Source organism: Balaenoptera borealis, assembly GCF_965194805.1.
Source record: "Balaenoptera borealis genome assembly, chromosome: 13".
Taxonomy (NCBI): domain Eukaryota; kingdom Metazoa; phylum Chordata; class Mammalia; order Artiodactyla; family Balaenopteridae; genus Balaenoptera; species Balaenoptera borealis.
Window position 1 is genome coordinate 62876765 of NC_138870.1, and position 20785 is coordinate 62897549.

General features: G+C 36.0%; 1 long non-coding RNA gene across 1 annotated transcript in view; it reads right to left on the minus strand.

The window, feature by feature from the left end:
- Nucleotides 1–20785, minus strand: part of LOC309609807 — a 76088-nt gene that overhangs the window by 10182 nt on the left and 45121 nt on the right. The window lies entirely within an intron of this gene.

Genomic DNA, 20785 nt, shown 5'->3' on the forward strand with positions numbered 1-20785 from the left:
CACATTTTCTTTCTTGTATCAGAAGTACCTCAAAATTAGACTTAAACAATTCTGGAGGGTGGAGGACCAATTAGACCAGATGTATTTAAATTAAAGTTTTACATTTTATACCAGATTATTGAAAATAACGACCATCTATATTTTGTCACATTTTTAATACTTAGGACCTTTAAAATGAGAAGATTTTTTAAAATTAAATAAATAGAAACAGGCGTATTATTTCAAGAAACAAGAAGAGGGGCTTCCCTGGTGGCACAGTGGTTAAGAATCCGCCTGCTAATGCAGGGGACATGGGGTTGATCCCTGGTCCGGGAAGATAACACATGCCACAGAGAAACTAAGCACATGTGCCACAACTACTGAGCCTGCACTCTAGAGCCCACAAGCCACAACTACTGAGCCTATGTGCCACAACTACTGAAGCCTGCGTGAAGAGAGCCTGTGCTCTGCAACAAGAGAAACCACCACAATGAGAAGCCTGCGCACCACAACGAAGAGTAGCCCCCGCTTGCCACAACTAGAGAAAGCCCGCACACAGCAACAAAGACCCAACGCAGCCAAAAATAAATAAATAAATAAATAAATAAATAAACTTATTTTAAAAAAACAAGTAGAAATTTTATTTATTATCAAGAGTGAAAACCACATTCATTACAAAAGAATGTTCTTTAAGTTGACATTTATGAAGGAAAAATAAAAATAAAAAGAGTGGATATGTAATTTTTTTAGTTGTAAAAAGCCTTTGTTTTCCTTTTCCTTTAATATATATTCAAAGGTAGCAATAGAAAATAAACTCAGCAGAAAAATTCAAATATATTACTTACTCCAGGTTTGGGTGTAACAAGGTAAAAATATCAATTAAAAATTAGGAATTACTTTGACTCTTTTCCAGTTCCTTCATCATCCTGAGTCGTGAAATTTTTAATAATTTAAGATTTAGTTTATTTGTGGCTTTGCTCCTAGTATTATACTGTCTCTGACCACACAGGTCAAAGAGTTTTATGAATGTTTTGCTAAAAATGTCTTCCTGCTTTTTACGGTTGCATTTAATTTGGCATAAAAACATGACCTTTTACTCAGCAGTATAAATGAAGAATGAGTAGATGTTACTCATAAATTAATGGCCTTGGCTTTGCTTAGTTAATCTTACAATGAATCCATTGCCAACTATAATTTAGGAGGGACAAACTGATGAAATGAATGCAGGTAGGGAATTTTACAGAAAGAATAATAATTTAAAAAGATGAACGTTAACTTTCCTTTATTTTTTGCCTCTGTATTACATTTATCTTTAAACTGCTTCTCTGTAATGAAAACATTTAAAGATTGAATTACGGTTTATGGGCTTATAAGAAATTAGAACTTGGAGGTGATGGTATTAAAAACTCAAAATAATTTTGGTAGGAAGGATCAAGTGATGCAAAGTGTACTGATAAAATAAGAAAGATGAACAGCCAAATCAAAGAATAGGCAGAAGACTTAAATAGACATTTCTCCAAAGAAGACATACAGATGGCCAACAGACACATGAAAAGATGCTCAACATCACTAATTATTAGAGAAATGCAAATCAAAACTGCAATAAGTTGTCACCTCACACTGGTCAGAATGGTCCTCACCAAAAAGTCTGTAAATAATAAATGCTGGAGAAGGTGTGGAGAAAAGGGAACTCTCCTACACAGTTGGTGGAAATGTAAGTTGGTGCAGCCACTATGGAGAACAGTATGGAGGTTTCTTAAAAAACTAAAATTAAAGCTACCATATGACCCAGCAATCTCACTCCTGGGCATACATCTGGAGAAGATAAAAACTCTAATTGCAAAAGATAACATGAACCCCAATGTCCATAGCAGCATTATTTACAATAGCCAAGACATGGAAGCAACTTAAATGTCCATTGACAGATGAATGGATAAAGAAGATGTGGTATATATATATACAATAGAATATAGAATATTACTCGGCCATAAAGAAGAATGAAATAATGCCATTTGCAGCAACATGGATGGACCTAGAGATTATTATACTAAGTGAAGTAAGTTAGACAGAGGAAGACAAATATCATATGATATCACTTATATGTGGAATTTTAAAAAATGATACAAATGAACTTATTTACAAAACAGAAATAAACTCACAGACATAGCAATCAAACTTACAGTTACCAAAGGGGAAGTGGAGGGTGGGATAAATTAGGAGTTTGGTATTAACAGATACACACTACTGTATATAAGATAGATAAACAACAAGGACCTATTGTATGGCACAGGGAACTATATTCAATATCTTGTAATAACCTATAATGGAAAATAATCTGAAAAAGAATATATATATATATATACATACATACATACATAAATATATATAACTGAATCACTTTGCTGTATATCTGAAACTAATAAAACATTGTAAATCAACTGTACTTCAATAAAAATTGTTTGTTTTGGAAAAAAAGAGATGAAAAAATCCAGATAATAATTTTGAAAAAATGATAAGTACAAAATAGAATACAAAGCATTATAAGTAATAGTAAGTGAAAGGGGATGAATTCGATGAGGAAAGCAATATTTTGTGTAATCCTTTCATCACCCAATTTTCATCTCTTCTATTAATTCAAAATGAACAAAATCAATGTCTACATCTGCTATTCCACACACATTTTCTCATTTGACACAGGCTCTCCATTGCTCCTTAAATGATCCATATATGTTCTTGCTGCTGAGAAATCACTGGTGTGATTTCTCTCTAAACCAAACACATCTTTGTTCCTTTAAATCCTGCATTTCCTTTTCCAGGCCATGCCCCAAGTCCTCAAATAAATTTGTATCTTATCACTCCAGCCTTAAAATCCTATACTTCTTTCAGTTATGTCGTTTAATTGGGTTTTGTGTAGATTATTTTTTAATTTATGAGGACTCGCTAAGCTTTAGTTTTCTCATCTGTAAAATGGAAATAATAAGACTTACTTTAGAGGGTTCTTGTGAAAATGGAAAAAGCTTGTATAGGTGTATAAATATAGTAAGTTTTATGCCAATGTTATTTTTATCATAATATTAACCTTGTATCATCATTTATGCTTTTGAGTATATGTCTTGCTTCAGCAAATATAATGTAGACCATTGAATATTTGCTGTGTTTTTGGTATGTTTTTCATGGAGAGTGTTCAACAATGTGTCACCACCATTTTCCATGTCCAGTTTTGTGTTCCCTATCTTTAAGGGGTCTATTTGTTCTATTTTGAGCTTTCTTCCTCTTATTTCTCTACACTGTACCAAGGAAGTATGATACAAAAAGCCATCAGCTGAAACTCAAAGTTGCTCTCCTGCTATATCATAACTCACAGAGCAATTTCCTCTGCATGTAATCTTGTCTCCATCTCTACAATCAAGTCTTATTGTTCAGTGTTTTTCCTTGCTCAGTTCTAGAATGAGTAGAATCTCATATATTAATGTTAGCTTCGGGGAATTCTAGTTGAATCATTTATAGATAAATTCAGGCTCTAAGCATATATTACTTTTTTCTCTCTTGGAGGACTGGTAATTGATGTGGGCTTGGATGGCATAGATCAGTGGAAAGGACCTAGTTGACAATCATACAGAGGTATGTTAAATTTCAACTCTTTTATCATATAACCTCAGAAGAAAATCTCAGACTCTGTACCTCACTTAACACATTATTGAAAAAAATATTCAAAATATTGATCATATCTGGTAAGAAATTATTGATTTTTACACTTGTGGCACATCCTCTGACCAATTTTCAAGGACATAAAATGCAAATGCTAGGATACATTTTGTTTCTACAGGATCATGGGCCCTCTTTTGCAATAGTTTACTTTTGTATCTGGATGCCTGTGGTGTCTCCTCTCTGGAAAGTTTCACTTTCCAGGTCTTGCCTATAACATGTTAAGGTGATTGATATCTCCTATCTACTCACATAAATAATTTGGGGGTCTATCTTAGGCTTTATGATTGTGTAATTTATGTGTTTCTAAATAACAGATACTCCAAAACGTAATGGCTTAAAACGACAGAATTTATTCTCCATAGGTCCTCTGGCTTTGGGTTTTTCACAAGGCTGTAATGAAGATGTCAGCCTGTGCTGCAGTCATCTTAAGGTTTGAGTGGGGATGGATACCTTTCCAAGATTATTTTCACTTTGTTGACAGGATTCATATCTTCATGGGCAAGCAGATTGCGGGTCTCAGTTCCTTACTGTCTGGTGACCAGAAACCACCCTTAATACCTCTCCATGTGGCCCTTTCCATAGGGCAGCTCAGAGTTTATTTCATCAGAACTTGCAAACAAGAAGGCAAGAGAGAAAGTAAGAGCAATATAGAATTCAAAGTCCTTTTACAACTAATATCAGAAGTGACATCCTATTTATTTTGCCATATGCTATTTTGTAGAGGCAAGTCACTTGGTCCAGTCCACACAAGGGTATGGGTCTGAGAAGGCAGGAGTCACTGGGAAGGATTTCAGAAGATGCCTACAACAGTGATATTCTCTTAACACAACTTTAGGAGGTTAGTTCAGTTAAACAACGGTTACTAAGGTGCATAATATGTGTCAGGAAGTAGACTAGAATAAAATGATGAAGAATATAATGCCTGTCTTAGAAAAGTTCATAATCTATTTTGGAAACCAATGGGTCTGATTTTATCATGCACAGGCTACTATGGTAAAATAAAGATTCCTAATCCAGCCTATGAGAGAAAAAGCTTCCCAGTGGAGGCAATTAAGTTAATTTTTGACACATAAAAGGTGGAGAAGGGACAGCATATCAGAGAAAACAGCTATACAAATGTACTAGGGCATGACACAGGACAGTACATTACGGTGTGTGTTCATAATAGTGTCCATGCTGAGCTGGACACTTTAGAAGATGTTGCAGCACAATACATTCCTTCCAGCATGTGCACAAAGTGCACAAAGTGCTCTACAGTAAAACCATATTAGGTGTTATTAGTTCTTTTCTGCTCACTCTCCCCTGGCTCATGGTGAGCTCTCCTGCTCCTTAGGAGGCATTCCTAGATGGTTACTCTAGAACTTATTGCTCAAAACTGACAAAATCCAAACTCAGCCTCCCAGGGGAATTGGCAATAATCACAAATTATTTCTCCACACAACCCCCAAAGTCTTTGTAGCGACTAAGTGCCACTAGCAGTCATAATACCCCTGCTTAGTCTCATAAGCAAACATTCAAATTAAGGTATAATGTTAGACAATTTCCCTATAAGTAGGAATTTTTACATTTGCACCAATTATGAAACCTATTAATGTTGCAGAAAAAGTTTTTTAATGAAAGAAAAATGTTAAAAATAAAAGTATTAGAAATAAAAAATTCACAACAAACTTGTATGAAACAACTTTAAGTCTTTTCTTTATGTCTGAAGAAGTTTGTGTGTTATTGACTATCCTTGCTTGAAACATTCTCTTCCCTTGGCTCTTGGGACATAATCCTTTGCTGATTTATGTCCTTCACCTCTGAGTGCTCATTTATGCATAAATATTTCCAGGTCATTTATAAATCAGTAGATGCTAGTGCCTTGGAATGAAGCCAAATATCACACATTTACCTAATCTTAGAATTTAGGAAATAAATCTAGATTGTATTTGACTCATTTCAGTGGAGAGAGGAAGTCTCCCTCTTTCTCAGAGATGAGGGTTTTCCTTGTAAATGTAACTATTTCCTTTTTGCAGATCTGCTTGTTCTGGAAAGTTTTAAGTTTTCATATCTACTAACACCAACTTGCATATGGTTCTAGAATTCCATGGTATCAATTATTTCCCCATAACTCCATGACTTAGCTACAGGGCTTCTGGGGTTATGAGCAAGAGCAGAAACACAAAGAACTGGCAGGAAACAGTGGTCTTTATCATCACAAAATCTTTCACCGTCAACCTGTGCTTTATATTTTTAAGGGAAGACAAACTTCCTATAAGCATAGTAAAATTTACTATAGCCTTAGAATTAGAAGGTGGAACACAATATGGAGGAACACACTTTATCACTGAGCAGCTCGAAAATTGTAGTAGCTAATGATTTCATCTGCCCTAATACTAAAGCAGACTAATTGCATGACCCCTCCAATTATCAAAAATGGTATCATTAAAATGTCCAAAATTAATGGTTTTCTTAAAACATAATAACAATAAAAAAATGTACAAACAAACAAAGAATGCAATTTAACTTGGATTGGAGGCAGAGAGCATTTGGGGATACAGACTAAGGAGTCAGAATGCCCTAGTGCAAATCCAGATCTGCGATTTAGCTGCATTATTTTGGACAGATTACTTAACCACACTGGTTACTCAGTATCCTCTTCTGCAAAGTGGGGAAAATAATAGCACCCATCATACGGAATTTTGTGTGAATCAAAGAGCTAATACTTGAAAAAGAATGAAAGGGCAGCTGGCACACAGATGGTGCAATAAGCTTGAAAGATTAAAAATAAAATATCTCTTCAATAGATCATGATCACTAATTTCAAATAGTAAAGGTAATAGTTAAAAATGACTTAACAAAAACAATTTTGATTAAGACTTTGGAGGTCCCTGGGGTGTAGTGATTATGCTCTTGACTGCAATCATTTCCTTACTAGGGATTTATCTGTCAGCAGTAGCAGCTGAAGTGGGCAATTATCCACATTAACTCCTCTACCAATGTTTATCATTATTGTTGTGCTAAAACAGGGTTGAGGAATTCACTCGACAAAATATAAATACACATGGTCACCAATTCGATAGCTTATATATAAATAAAATATAATATTTTACAGGTTTTTCTGAAATCCTCCTTTAAATTCCTTTTTAATAAATCTCTTTTATAAAATGAATAAATGATTGTAAGCAAATTTCAAAAGCCCCTTCAAAATATTACAGATGTGACACCTAAATAAGTTTGGTTTTTCCCAAGGAACTCTCTATGTCATTAATTACAGAGAATAGTGTCCTTTTTTGCTATTACTATTATGGCCTGAAGTATGGTGCAAATACTCTCACCACAAAGTGAATGATGAGGGAATTTGTTTCAGATATCTAGTGTGGACACAGAGTGAACACTATCTGTTCTCAAACTACAAGGCTCCATGAAGGTCCATGCCTGTATTGTTCATCACTGCATCCTCAGCCCTTATCATACTGTAGTCTAGCACACAGCAGGAACTCACTAAGTATATAACAAATGAATTAATGCATGTTTAGACTGTTCTCGTCTAAGGCTCAAATTTTCCAAAGAAATCCTTGTTTCTCTGGGTGGAAGGAAAGATTATTTTCTTTTCCAAGTCATTGTCATTTCATTTTTCATGTCCACCTCAGTAATATTCAATCCCCAACGTCATCTTTCTTTCATCCCAGCCCCGTGTATTTCCATGGGGTATTGCCTTTCTGATAAGTCATGTAATCATTCCAACTACTTTATACCTCTGAACTCTAGTCCTCTTTTTATTGACAACTCTCAGTTATCAGTGATGATAGAGAAGAGCTGATAAAGACATTAAATGACATGTAATTTACAGATCTGCATCTTAACTGTTTTAACCAAAAACCTTATTTGAAAAAATGACTGGGATTTCTTCTTCTCATCTATATTTTGCCATTCACCTTATTAGAAATGCTACTGAGAAATGGGTGGGAGGGGGGAGATATGAAAAAGAGAAGACCGAAATTAATAATTTACTGAAATGTTGAGAGTTTGAGTTCAATTATTATGACAAGATGATCTTAACATTTTTGTTCATTCATGTTTCTTTAAATCTGTGTCCCATATAAAGTTGTGAGAATAGCAGTAGTTGGTCATTGAACATCATAGATGTTTCATTATGGACCATGATTCAAATTATGTATTTTAATATGATCCTCACCACCACCCCCCCAAACACAGTAAACTTGGCAATAAAGACAATGAATACCATAAAACTACTGGAATTACCTGCCTCTGAGAATTGTTCTAATAAAGAAAAAATTATTAAAACCTGAAATGTTCTGATTATACTTGTCAAGATCTCAAAGAGATATTTACAGTGATAACAATTCGTTTGGGTAAATACCCCAAAGTGGAATTGATGAATCATGTAGTTGTTCTATTTTTAATCTTTTAAGGAACCTCCATACTGCTTTCCACAGTGGCTGCACCAATTTACATTCCTACCAACAGTGCACAGATTCCAATTTCTCTGCATTCTTGTTATCTTTTGGGTTTTTTTTTTTATACATCCTAATTGGCATGAGGGGTTATCTCACTATTTTTAATTTGCATTTCCCTCATGATTAGTACTGTTGAGCATCTTATCAAACACCTGTTGGTCATTTATGTATTTTCTTTGGAAAATATCTATCCCAGTCCTTTGCCCATTTTTATCTAATTATGTGATTTTTTAAATGTTGAATTGTAGGAGTTCCTTATATATTTTGGATATTAAACCATTAGTCAGATATAGGGTTTGAAATTATTTTCTCCCATTCTACAGGTTGCCTTTAAACTCTGTTAATTATTTTCTTCGCTGTAGAGAAGCTTTTTAGTACAATGTAATCCCACTTTTCTATTTTTGCTTTTGTTGCTTGTGCTTTTGATGTTACAACACAAGAAATCATCACCCAAACCAATGTCAGGATGCTTTTCTTCTATGTTTTCTTCTAGGAGTTTTACAGTTTCTGGTCTTACATTTAACTATTTAATCAATTTTGAGTAGATTTTTGTGTATGGCGTAAGATAAATTTTCAATTTTATCCCTTTTCATGTGGCTATCCAGTTTTCCCAACACCATTTATTGAAGAGAGGATCATACATCATGACTGTGAGATATATCCCTGGGATGCAAGGATGATTCAACATGTGAAAATCAATTAATGTGATATACCATATTAACAGAATGAAGGATAAACATCACATGATCATCTCAATAGATACAGTAAAAGAATTTGACAAAATACAAACTCTTTGATGATAAAGAGTCTTAAAAAGCTAGCAATAGAAAAAACTTACCTCGACATGATAAAGACCATATATGAAAAGCCCACAGTTAACATAATAATCAATTGGAAAAGCTGAAAGCTTTCCTCTAAGATCAGGAACAAAGCAAGGATGCCCACTCTTGCCATTTCTATTCAACATAGTACTGGAAGCCTCAGTCAGAGAAATTAGGCAAGAAAAAGAAATAAAAGGCATCCAAATTGGAAAGGAAGAAGTAAAATTATCTCTGTCTGCAGATGACATGTTCTTATATATAGAAAACTCTAAAGACTCCCCCAAAAAACTATTAGAACTAATAAATTCGGTAAATTTGCAGCATACAAAATCAATATACAAAAATTAGTTGTGTTACTATACACGAAGAGTGAGCTATCCAAAAAGAAAAATTAAGAAATAATCCCATTTACAATTATATAAAAAAGAATAAAATACTGAAAAATAAACTTAACCAAGGTGGTGAAAAACTTATACATTGAAAACTACAAAACATTGATGAAAGAAATTAAAGAAGACAGAGATAAGTCAAAAGACATCTGTGTTCATAGGTTGGAAGACTTAATATTGTGAAAATGTCCACTCTACCCAAAGCTTTTTGTAGATTCAATATAATCCCTATCAAAATCCTAATGGTATTATTTACAAAAAGTTTTAAAAATCCTAAACTTCAGGTAGAACCACAAAAGACCTGAAATAGCCTAAGCAATACTGAGAAAGAACAAAGCTGGAGCCATCACATTTTCTGATTTCAAAATATATTACAAACCTACATTAATTGCAACAGTATTGTACTGGCATAAAAACAGACGTCTAGACCAATGGAACAGAATAGAGAACCCAGAAATATACCCATGGTTACACTGTCAACTGATCTTTGGCCAGGGTACGAAAAATACACAATAGGGAAATGAGAGTCTCTTCAACAAATGATGCTAGAAAACTGGATATCCACATGTAAAATTATTTAAATACAACCAATTCCCTGCTGCATCATTGGTCATTTCAAAAAGTAAAAATACTTTAATTTGCATAGACATCAATGACGTTTACCTCTTAAATTCTCTTTATACCATCTTAATTTCCATCCCAGTAATAGTGGTATGACAGTGTCTGCTTTGTGTAAGCTGAAATTTTAATAATTTGGAGTGTCAATTCATTGCAAAACATTCCAGGAAAATGTGCATGTTAAAGGGGCTATCTTAGAGGAGACCTTCCAGATGGCGGAGGAGTAAGACATGGAGATCACCTTCCTCCTCACAAATACATCTACATGGGGAACAAATCCTACAGAACACCTGCTGAATGCTGGCAGAAGACCTCAGACTTCCCAAAAGGCAAGAAACTCCCCAATACCTGGGTAGGGCAAAAGAAAAAAGAAAAAACAGAGAAAAAAGAATAAGGATGGGACATGCACCACTGGCAGGGAGCTGTGAAGGAGGAAAAATTTCCACACAATAGGAAGCGCCTTCACTGGAGGAGACAGGGGGTGGTGGGGAGAAGCTTCGGAGCCACAGAAGAGAAAGCAGCAACAGGGGTGCAGAGGGCAAAGTGGAGAGATGCCCATACAGAGGATTGGTGCCGACCATCACTCACCAGCCTGAGAGGCTTGTCTGGATGGCTGGGGGCTGGGAGTTGAGGCTCTGGCTTCGGAGTTCAGATCCCAGGGAGAGGACTGGGGATGGCTGTGTGAACACAGCCTGAAGGGGGCTAGTGCACCACAGCTAGCTGGGAGGGAGTCCAGGAAAAAGTATGGACCTGCCTAAGAAGCAAGAGACCATTGTTTCGGGGTGTGCAAGGAGAAGAGATTCAGAGCACTGCCTAAACAAGCTCCAGAGATGGGCGCAAGACACGGCTATCAGCGCGGACACAAGATAAGGGCATGAAACACTAAGGCTGCTGCTGCAGCCACCAAGAAGCCTGTGTGCAAGCACAGGTCACTATCCACACCTCCCCTCCCGGGAACCGGTGCAGCCCGCCACTGCCAGGGTCCCGAGATCCAGGGACAACTTCCCCGGGAGAACACACGGCGCGTCTCAGGCTGGTGCAACATCATGTCGGCCTCTGCCGCCGCAGGGTCACCCCGCATTCCATACCCCTCCCTCCCCCCCGCCTGAGTGAGCCAGAGCCCCCTAATCAGCTGCTCCCTTAACCCCGTCCTGTCTGGGTGGGAACAGATTCCCTCAGGCAACCTATACGCAGAGGCAGGACCAAATCCAAAGCTGAACCCCAGGAGCTGTGCAAACAAAGAAGAGAAAGGGAAATCTCTCCCAGCAGCCTCAGGAGCAGGGGATTAAATCTCCACAATCAACTTGATGTACCCTGCATCTGTGGAATACCTGAATAGACAATGAATCATCCCAAAATTGAGGCGGTAGACTTTGGGAGCAACTGTAGACTTGGGGTTTGCTTTCTGCATCTAATTTCTTTCGGTTTTATGTTTATCTTAGTTTAGTATTTAGAGTTTATTATCATTGGTAGACTTCTTTATTGATGTGGTTGCTCCTCCTTTTTTTTTATGTATAGATATATATTTTTATTTTCCTTTTTCTCTTTTTGTGAGTGTGTATGTGTCTGCTTCTTTGTGTGATTTTGTCTGTATAGCTTTGATTTTACCATTTGTCCTAGCATTCTGTGAGCCTGTATTTCTTGTTGTTGTTGTTGTTTTTTTACTACAGTTTTTAGCTCTTGTTATCATTGGTGGATTTGTTTTTTGGTATGGTTGCTCTCTTCTTTCTTTCATCTTTTTTTTTATTACTTTTAATTTTTTTATTTTTAATAATTAATTTATATTTTTTATTTAAAAAACTTTATTTTATTTTATTTATTTTTTTAAATTTTATTTATTTATTTATTTTTTCTCCCTTTTCTTCTGAGCCATGTGGCTGACAGGGTCTTGGTGCACTGGCCAGGTGTCAGGCCTGTGCCTCTGAGGTGGGAGAGCCAAGTTCAGGACATTGGTCCAACAGAGACCTCCAGGGAAAATGTAATATCAAACGACAAAAGGTTTCGCAGAGATCTACATCTCAACGCTAAGACCCAGCTCCACTCAACAACAAGCAAGCAACAGTGCTAGACACCCTATCCCAAACAACTAGCAAGACAGGAACACAACCCCACCCATTAGCAGAGAGGCTTCCTAAAATCATAAAAAGGTCACAGACACCCCAAAACACACCACCGGATGCACTCCTGCTCACCAGAAAGAGAAGATCCAGCCTCATCCACCAGAACACAGGCACTAGTCCCCTCCAGCAGGAAGCCTACACAACCCACTGAACCAAGCTTAGCCACCGGGATCAGACACCAAAAACAACAGGAACAACAAACCTGCAGCCTGCGAACAGGAGACCCCAAACACGGTAAATTAAGCAAAATGAGAAGACAGAGAAACACACAGCAGATGAAGGAGCAAGGTAAAAACCCAACAGACCAAACAAATGAAGAGGAAATAGGCAGTCTACCTGAAAAAGATTTCACAGTACTGATAGTAAAGATAATACAAAATCTTGTAAGTAGAATAGAGAAAATACAAGAAACATTTAACAAGGACCTAGAAGAATTAAAGAGCAAACAAACAATGATGAACAACACAATAAATGAAATTAAAAATTCTCTAGAAGGAATCAATAGCAGAATAACTGAGGCAGAAGAACAGAGACGTGACCTGGAAGATAAAATAGTGGAACTAACTACCGCAGAGCAAAATAAAGAAAAAAGAATGAAAAGAATTGAGGACAGTCTCAGAGACCTCTGGGACAACACTAAATGCACCAACATTCGAATTATAGGGGTCCCAGAAGGAGAAGAGAAAAGAAAGGGTCTGAGAAAATATTTGAAGAGATTATAGTTGAAAACTTCCCTAATATGGGAAAGGAAACAGTCAATGAAGTCCAGGACGCACAGAGAGTCCCATACAGGATAAATCCAAGGAGAAACATGCCAAGACACATATTAATCAAACTATCAAAAATTAAATACAAAGAAAACATATTAAAAGCAGCTAGGAAAAAGCAACAAAAAACATACAAGGGAATCCCCATAAGGTTAACAGCTGATCTTTCAGCAGAAACCCTGCAAGCCAGAAGGGAGTGGCAGGACATATTTAAAGCGATGAAAGGGAAGAATCTACAACAAAGATTACTTTAATCAGCAAAGATGTCATTCAGATTTGACAGAGAAATTAAAACCTTTACAGACAAGCAAAAGCTAAGACAATTCAGCATCACCAAACCAGCTTTACAAAAAATGCTAAAGGAACTTCTCTAGACAGGAAACACAAGAGAAGGAAAAGACCTACAATAACAAACCCAAAACAATTAAGAGAATGGTAATAGTAACACACATATCGATAATCACCTTAAATGTAAATGGATTAAATGCTTCAACCAAAAGACATAGACTGGCTGAATGGATACAAAAAACAAGACCCATATATATGCTGTCTACAGGAGACCCACTTCAGACCTAGGAACACATACAGACTGAAAGTGAGGGGATGGAAAAAGATATTCCATGCAAATAGAAATCAAAAGAAAGCTGGAGTAGCAATTCTCATTTCAGACAAAATAGACTTTAATATAAAGACTATTACAAGAGACAAAGGACACAACATAATCATCAAGGGATCAATCTAAGAAGAAGATATAACAATTGCAAACATTTATGCACCCAACATAGGAGCACCTCAATACATAAGGCAAATGCTAACAGCCATAAAAGGGGAAATCGACAGTAACACACTCACAGTAGGGGATTTTAACACCTCATTTTCACAATGGACAGATCATCCAAAATGAAAATAAATAAGGAAACACAAGTTTTCAATGATACATTAAACAAGATGGAGTTAAATGTTATTTATGGGACATTCCATCCAAAAATAACAGAATACACTTTCTCCTCAAGCGCTCATGTAACATTCTCCAGGATAGATCATATCTTGGGTCACAAATCAAGCCTTGGTAAATTTAAGAAAATTGAAATCATATCAAGTATCTTTTGCAACCACAACGCTATGAGACTAGATATCAATTACAGGAAAAAATCTCTAAAAAATTCAAACACATGGAGGCTAAACAATACACTACATAATAACCAAGAGATCATTAAGGAAATCAAAGAGGAAATCAAAAAATACCTAGAAACAAATGACAATGAAAACACAACAACCCAAAACCTATCAGCTGCAGCAAAAGCAGTTCTAAGAGGGAAGTTTATACCAATACAGTCCTACCTCAAGAAACAAGAAACATCTCAAATAAACAACTTAACCTTACACCTAAAGCAATTAGAGAAAGAAGAACAAAAAAAACCCCAACAATAAATGCGGGAGAGGGTGTGGAGAAAAGGGAGCCCTCTTGTACTGTTGGTGGAATGTAAATTGATACAGCCATTATGGAGAACAGTATGGAGGTTCCTTAAAAAACTAAAACTAGAACTACCATAGGACCCAGCAATCCCACTACTGGGCATATACCCTGAGAAAACCATAATTCAAAAAGAGTCATGTACCACAATGTTCATTGCAGCACTATTTACCATAGCCAGGACGTGGAAGCAACCTAAGTGTCCAATGACAGATGAATGGATAAAAAAGTTGTGGCACATATATACAGTGGGATATTAGTCAGCCATAAAAAGAAATGAAATTGAGTTATTTGTAGTGAGGTGGATGGACTTAGAGTCTGTCATATAGAGTGAAGTAAGTCAGAAAAAGAAAAACAAATGCCATATGCTAACACATATATATGGAAACTAAAAAAAAAGAAAAAAAATTGTTCTGAGGAACATAGGGGCAGGACAGGAATAAAGACACAGACATAGAGAATGGACCTGAGGACATGGGGAGGGAGAAGGGTAAGCTGGGAAGAACTGAGAGTGTGGCATAGACTTATATATACTACCAAATGTAAAATAGATAGCTAGTGGGAAGCAGCCTCATAGCACAGGGAGATCAACTCGGTGCTTTGTGACCACCTAGAGGGATGGGATAGGGAGGGTGGGAGGGAGACGCAAGAGGGAGGGGATATGGGGATATATGTATACATATAGCTGATTCACTTTGTTATAAAGCAGAAACTAACACACCATTGTAAAGCAAATTTACCCCAATAAAGATGTTTTAAAAAAAAGGAAAGTAAAAGAGGCTATCTTAAAGAATCAAGGACCTGTGTGAACTACTCTCAGTGGGATATCCACTCAAAAACAAGTTGTCTTCTCCCTAGCACATGCAATAGTCATTTCCACTTTGAAGCTTAGGATCATGATGTTTCATCTGCTCACAATTACTCCATCTTCCTTTGTCTTCTTATTCACAACCGGTGATGCTTTCCTTTCTTCTAGGACCCACTCAGGCTCTACTTTCTCAATGACTGGCCTCAAAATGCATTAATGTTCAGGAACATTCACTTTATTTCATATGTCTTCAAAAGTTCTACCTGGACATTTCCCTCACAATGTCCATCAATTCCTTGACTTTCAATTATGTTTACCCTAATGATGAATTTAAAGATATGGGAGAATTATACTCTTCAAATTGAAGCTGAGGTCACTGTCTACCACCAAGGGTATTGAAATTTGCCATATCTGATTATAAAAATATATCTTAACCTGGAGAAATCCAGGGATCCTTAAGGGCTGGCAGTGAGGAAAGTAGAAATAGGTGTATCTCAACAAGGAGCCAGTGAGAAAGTGAACGCACCATTGTCAGATTGAAGTGTAGAACCCAGTCTAAATTTGTACTTTAAAGACAGGGCCAGGAAGTTGAAGGTTAATAATGGAGCCAGGTTTTGATGAGGCAGTGAATCATTAAAACCAAGGATGTGGACAAGAAACAGCTCAGATTGCTTCTTGTATGAATGGACTATAGTACAGTGGTGGTGGGTCTTAAAATTTAGTTCAAGACAGTCCATATTGAGGGCGGAAACCAGCCTATATTCAAGCATTTCTCAATGCAATTGAGTTCTATATTCTCTAATGGGAAACTAAACAATTATAACCAGGAGATGGAACTAATATTACCTGAATGCTTTCTAAATGCCAAGCACTTTCTACATGTCATTTCCATTAACTCTCTCATTGGTTTATGATATAGATTATATTAACTCCATTTAACAAAATAAGAAGCTGAAGCTCAAAGAGGTGAAGTGATTTGTCAACACTAGTAAGTGACGTATGTGCAACAGGTAATTTTGTCCAACTCCAAAGTACGTTTTATTCCCACTGCTCTAGGTTGTCTATCTATGAGGGAGGTTATCTCAAGGAATAAGGTATATTTATTTTTTGTTTGTGGTCAGACAGACATACGTTCACATAAAGCATCGTTGCTTCATGTCTCATGTTTGCATGTTTATGTGTTTGACTGTTTTAATCTGAGGCTAAAACTCCAACCTGTAAATCTTTGGTTTGGAATGCCTCTTCTCAGCATCAGTTCCTGACTTTTCTGTTTAACATTTATAGGAATTAATTTCAATACAAATGCAACAAATGAGTGTGTGTGTGTGTGTAAATAATTACAGTAATGTTAAAACAAACTGATAAGGGAATTAATATGACCTGCATATATTGGACATCAGTTTAGCCAAATATTTTTGCAAGAAGAAGAAGCAAATTAAGCAGCCACCCTCTTCTTCCACCTCCTGCTTTTATTCCAGGACCTTTTATTATCCCCCTGGTGATTTTGAAAGCAGCTATAAAGTTTCAGGTAGTCAGCCATTACCTAGGTATTCCCCAGCCTCTCAATTGTTTTACAGATTCTTGATGGATGTGTCACAAAATGAACACAGATAGAATGAAATTAATAAATAGAGATTGAAATTGGTTAAAAATACTACTATAATGCTGCAATAATGTCAACCCATTCCTTCCCCAGCAACCAGAGATTACAGTTACTTGAAAAAACAATAAAAAATAAATATCATTCTTTAGAACCTTTGGGAAGTAGCTAAATCTTCACAAAGCAAATGTTTCTAGAGAAACCTTTGGGTACAATGAGACTTTTGGAGAAAATAATTTGATCCAGTTTCTTTTTATAGATTCTCACCATGGGGAAGGGATGATTTCTGCTACCATCATGCTCACCTGGGCTGAAAGAAGACTAGAGTTTGCTAGCAAGCCCTGTTAAACTACAGTTATGTCTTCCTTGCATTCTTATGTTGAGACTGTTGTTATATGGTGAACATATTCCAAATGTAAACAAAGAAAAATTATGCTGAAAGCTGCTAATGTTAAGTTTAGAGCTTGCAGAAAATATCAGCTAGTGAAGAACAGCTGCCAGAATAAGATACTTGTACTCATAGAGATGATTTTTCTTACAAAATTTGAAAGAAATTGTAATGATGAATCATGAGCCCTGATATAAATAAATTATGACTGCAAATTGCCAGATACAGAAATATTCTCATTAAAGTCCATTGTCTTTGAAGACAAAATTGCCTCATTTATTATTTCAGTAGACTCAATCCAATTTAGAACAATTAAAGCCCGCATTATCAAGCATGCTTGATATGCACTGAAAATACATTAAAAGAGAGACAGGTGCTGTTCCAATTTAATAGGATCAATCACTGACTATCTACTATATGAAGCATGCAACTTTGTTGTGGAAACAATTTAGAGTGTCTCACTGAATGGATGCCAATTTCCAATCAGCCTAGGACAATGTGGCATTATCCTATGCCAACTGGTTCATTCATTCATTTATTCATTTATTCAATCAACCTTCTACATTTCTACTGCACCTATTACAGACAAAGCAATTGGCCAAGCATGATAGGAAATGCAAAGATGATAAAAGCGTTGTCATTTAAACTCATGTGTATTCTCTAGGAGAGTCAAAATATTGGGTGGGCCAAAAGGTGCCTTTGGTTTTGTAAGTAAAAATAAAAGACACATTTTTCATTTTCACCAAGAACTTTATTGAACAACATATTCACCCTTTTGTTCCACTACCTTCTGCCATTTTTCAGGCGAGTTCCCAAATCTTTTTACCTTTTTGAGCAAAGAACTGTTCCAGGTGTCTTTTACAGTCTTCCAGGGAATTGAAATTTTTTCCATTAAGAGAATTTTGGAAAGACCAAAATCAATGGAAATCCAAAGGTGAAATGTCTGGTGAATACGGCGGATGAATCAGAACATCCCAGCCAAGATGTAAGTTTTTGCCTGGTCATCAAAGAAACATACGGTCTTGCATTATCCTGATGGAAGATTATGCGTTTTCTGTTGACTAATTCTGGACGCTTTTCATTGAGTGCTGTTTTCAGTTGGTCTAACTGGGAGCAGTACTTGATGGAATTAATCATTTGGTTTTCTGGAAGGAGCTCCTAATAGAGGTCTCCCTTCCAATCCCACCATATACACAACATCACCTTCTTTGGATGAAGACCAGCCTTTGGTGTGGTTGTTGGTGGTTCATTTCACTTGCCCTACGATCTCTACCATTCCACATTGTTGTAGAGTATCCATTTTTCATCACCCATCACAATTTGTTTTAAAAACGGAATGTTTTCATTACATTTCAGTAGAGAATCGCATGCCGAAATATGCTCAAGAAGGTTTTTCTTGCTTAACTTATGTGGAACCCAAATGTCAAAACGATTCACATAACTAAGCTGGTGCAAATGATTTTCAATGCTTGATTTGGATATTTTGAGTATGTCAGCTATCTCCTGCGTGGTATAATGTTGATTGTTTGCAATTATTGTTTCGATTTGATCCCTATCAACTTCAACTGGTCTAGCCGACCGTGGAGCATCGTCCAGCAAGAAATCTCCAGAACAAAACTTTGCAAACCACTTTTGACACATTCAATCAGTCACAGCACCTTCTCCATACACCGCACAAATCTTTTTATGTGTTTCAGTTGCGTTTTTACCTTTCTTGAAATAATGAAGCATAATATGCCAAAAATGTTGCTGTTTTCTTCCATCTTCAGTATTAAAATGGCTACACAAAAATTCACCAATTTTGATGTCTTTTTTAAATGCATGCTGATATGACAGCTGTCACATACAATCTAACAAAATTGTTTCATATGAAGTTAAAGACAACGAAGTGCTACTAGAGCCATCTTACGGAAAAAAACTGAATGAACCTTTTGGCGCACCCAATATATGTACTGAAATAAAGGTAATTTAAGATTGAAACTGAGTTACACATGTAGTGCCAAGAAGTTGAAAGGAAGGGAAACTAAGTTTTTGACTGAAGAGGCCAGGGAAACCTATGAGAAATTGACATTATGTGAACTGGGGATTGAAGACTATAAGATTACTACATTTTTTTAATATTAAAGAAGAATATTACAGGTGGAACCAAGAGTGGAAAACAGAACAAAGAGGGAGTAATAGTGAAGAGTTCAATCTAGAATGATGGAGAATTTAACGAAATTTGTGGTAGATAAGACTGAAAAAGTCAGCCAGATCAGAAGCTTAAAATCAAGCAAATGGTTCTAGATTCATATTATGCACAGTTGAGAGTGTGTAAACATATTAATGATGTGATCAGAATGAGCAAGAGTGTATGGGAAGAGTTACACATGTTATAAGTACTGGGGTAAACTTTAAAAGAATAAAAGCAGTATGTACTTCTAAATTAATATGTGGAGAAGTGGGGTGTAATGGTAAAAAATATACAATCAATCTGAAAGCAAAGAAAAAAGTAACAAATTTTAAAATTAATTAATTTCAATGGAATGTTAATAAAAATAATATACAATAAAATTGTGGAATTAATTAAGAATAAATATACATATTAGAAAAAAGAAAAAATTCAGAAATTAAAGAACTTAGCTGCCAGAATTCAGAAAAATAGCAGATACACCTGGAGAATGTTGAGGGGAGAAAATCATAGAGATGACACTTACTAATAAAATAAAAAAGAAACAATGGTAAGGATAAACAAAATTCATATTTTGAAATACCTAATTAAAATGAGATAATTCTGGCATGAGTGAACAGTAAGAATGTGAGAGAAGGTTTAAATGACCAAAGTCAGAAGAGACAAAGCAAACATTGCTAGAGGTTTTTCAGATAGTAAACAAACCAACCAATGAAAGGGTATTATGAAGCATTTTATGCCAAAAATCAGAAAATGTATATTAAATGGATTCCCTAAACAGTTTTCAATTTGCCACGAATATCAGATTCTAAGTATAAAGGACTGTGCCTTTAAGACCCAAGTAGACTATCATCTCTTGGCCAGTTAAGATCCTCCACGAAACTGTAGGTAACAGAGCTTTCGAGGAAATTATTTCCTAGACTGATCAGCAGCCAGCCTTTGCCTGTGGGTCTTATTATCTTGATAGTTTCTGTTAGTTTAGAGTTTTAATTTTCCTACAGACCTTTATGTTTACACTTCCAACAATATTACAGTTATTTCCCTGTGGACAGGCAAGACTGTGAGACCAAAGCAGGTAAGGTGACCAACTATCTGGTTTGTTCCAGACACTCCCTGATGTAACCCTCATAGTCCCACCTCTTGAAAAACCCTCAGTCCCACAAAAACTGGGGCTCTGATCATCCTTGAAGTAGGATGATATGTATTTTTAGAAACTATGGTTTCTGCTATGGAAAAACACATTAAATATATCTATAAATATTAATAACTACTATTTTAAGGTGTAATGAATATGAAATAGTGCTCATCAATCTTACCTGTTCTAATGCTTTTCAAGGCAAATTATTTACTTTTTTGAGATCTCCTTTTGTAATTTGGTGTATTGCAACATCTAATTATACAAATACTCAAATATTAGTGAATCCCTCACTTGGTAAGCTAGGAAATTTAAATTTTTCTTCACAAAATCTCTGTGCGTGTACAC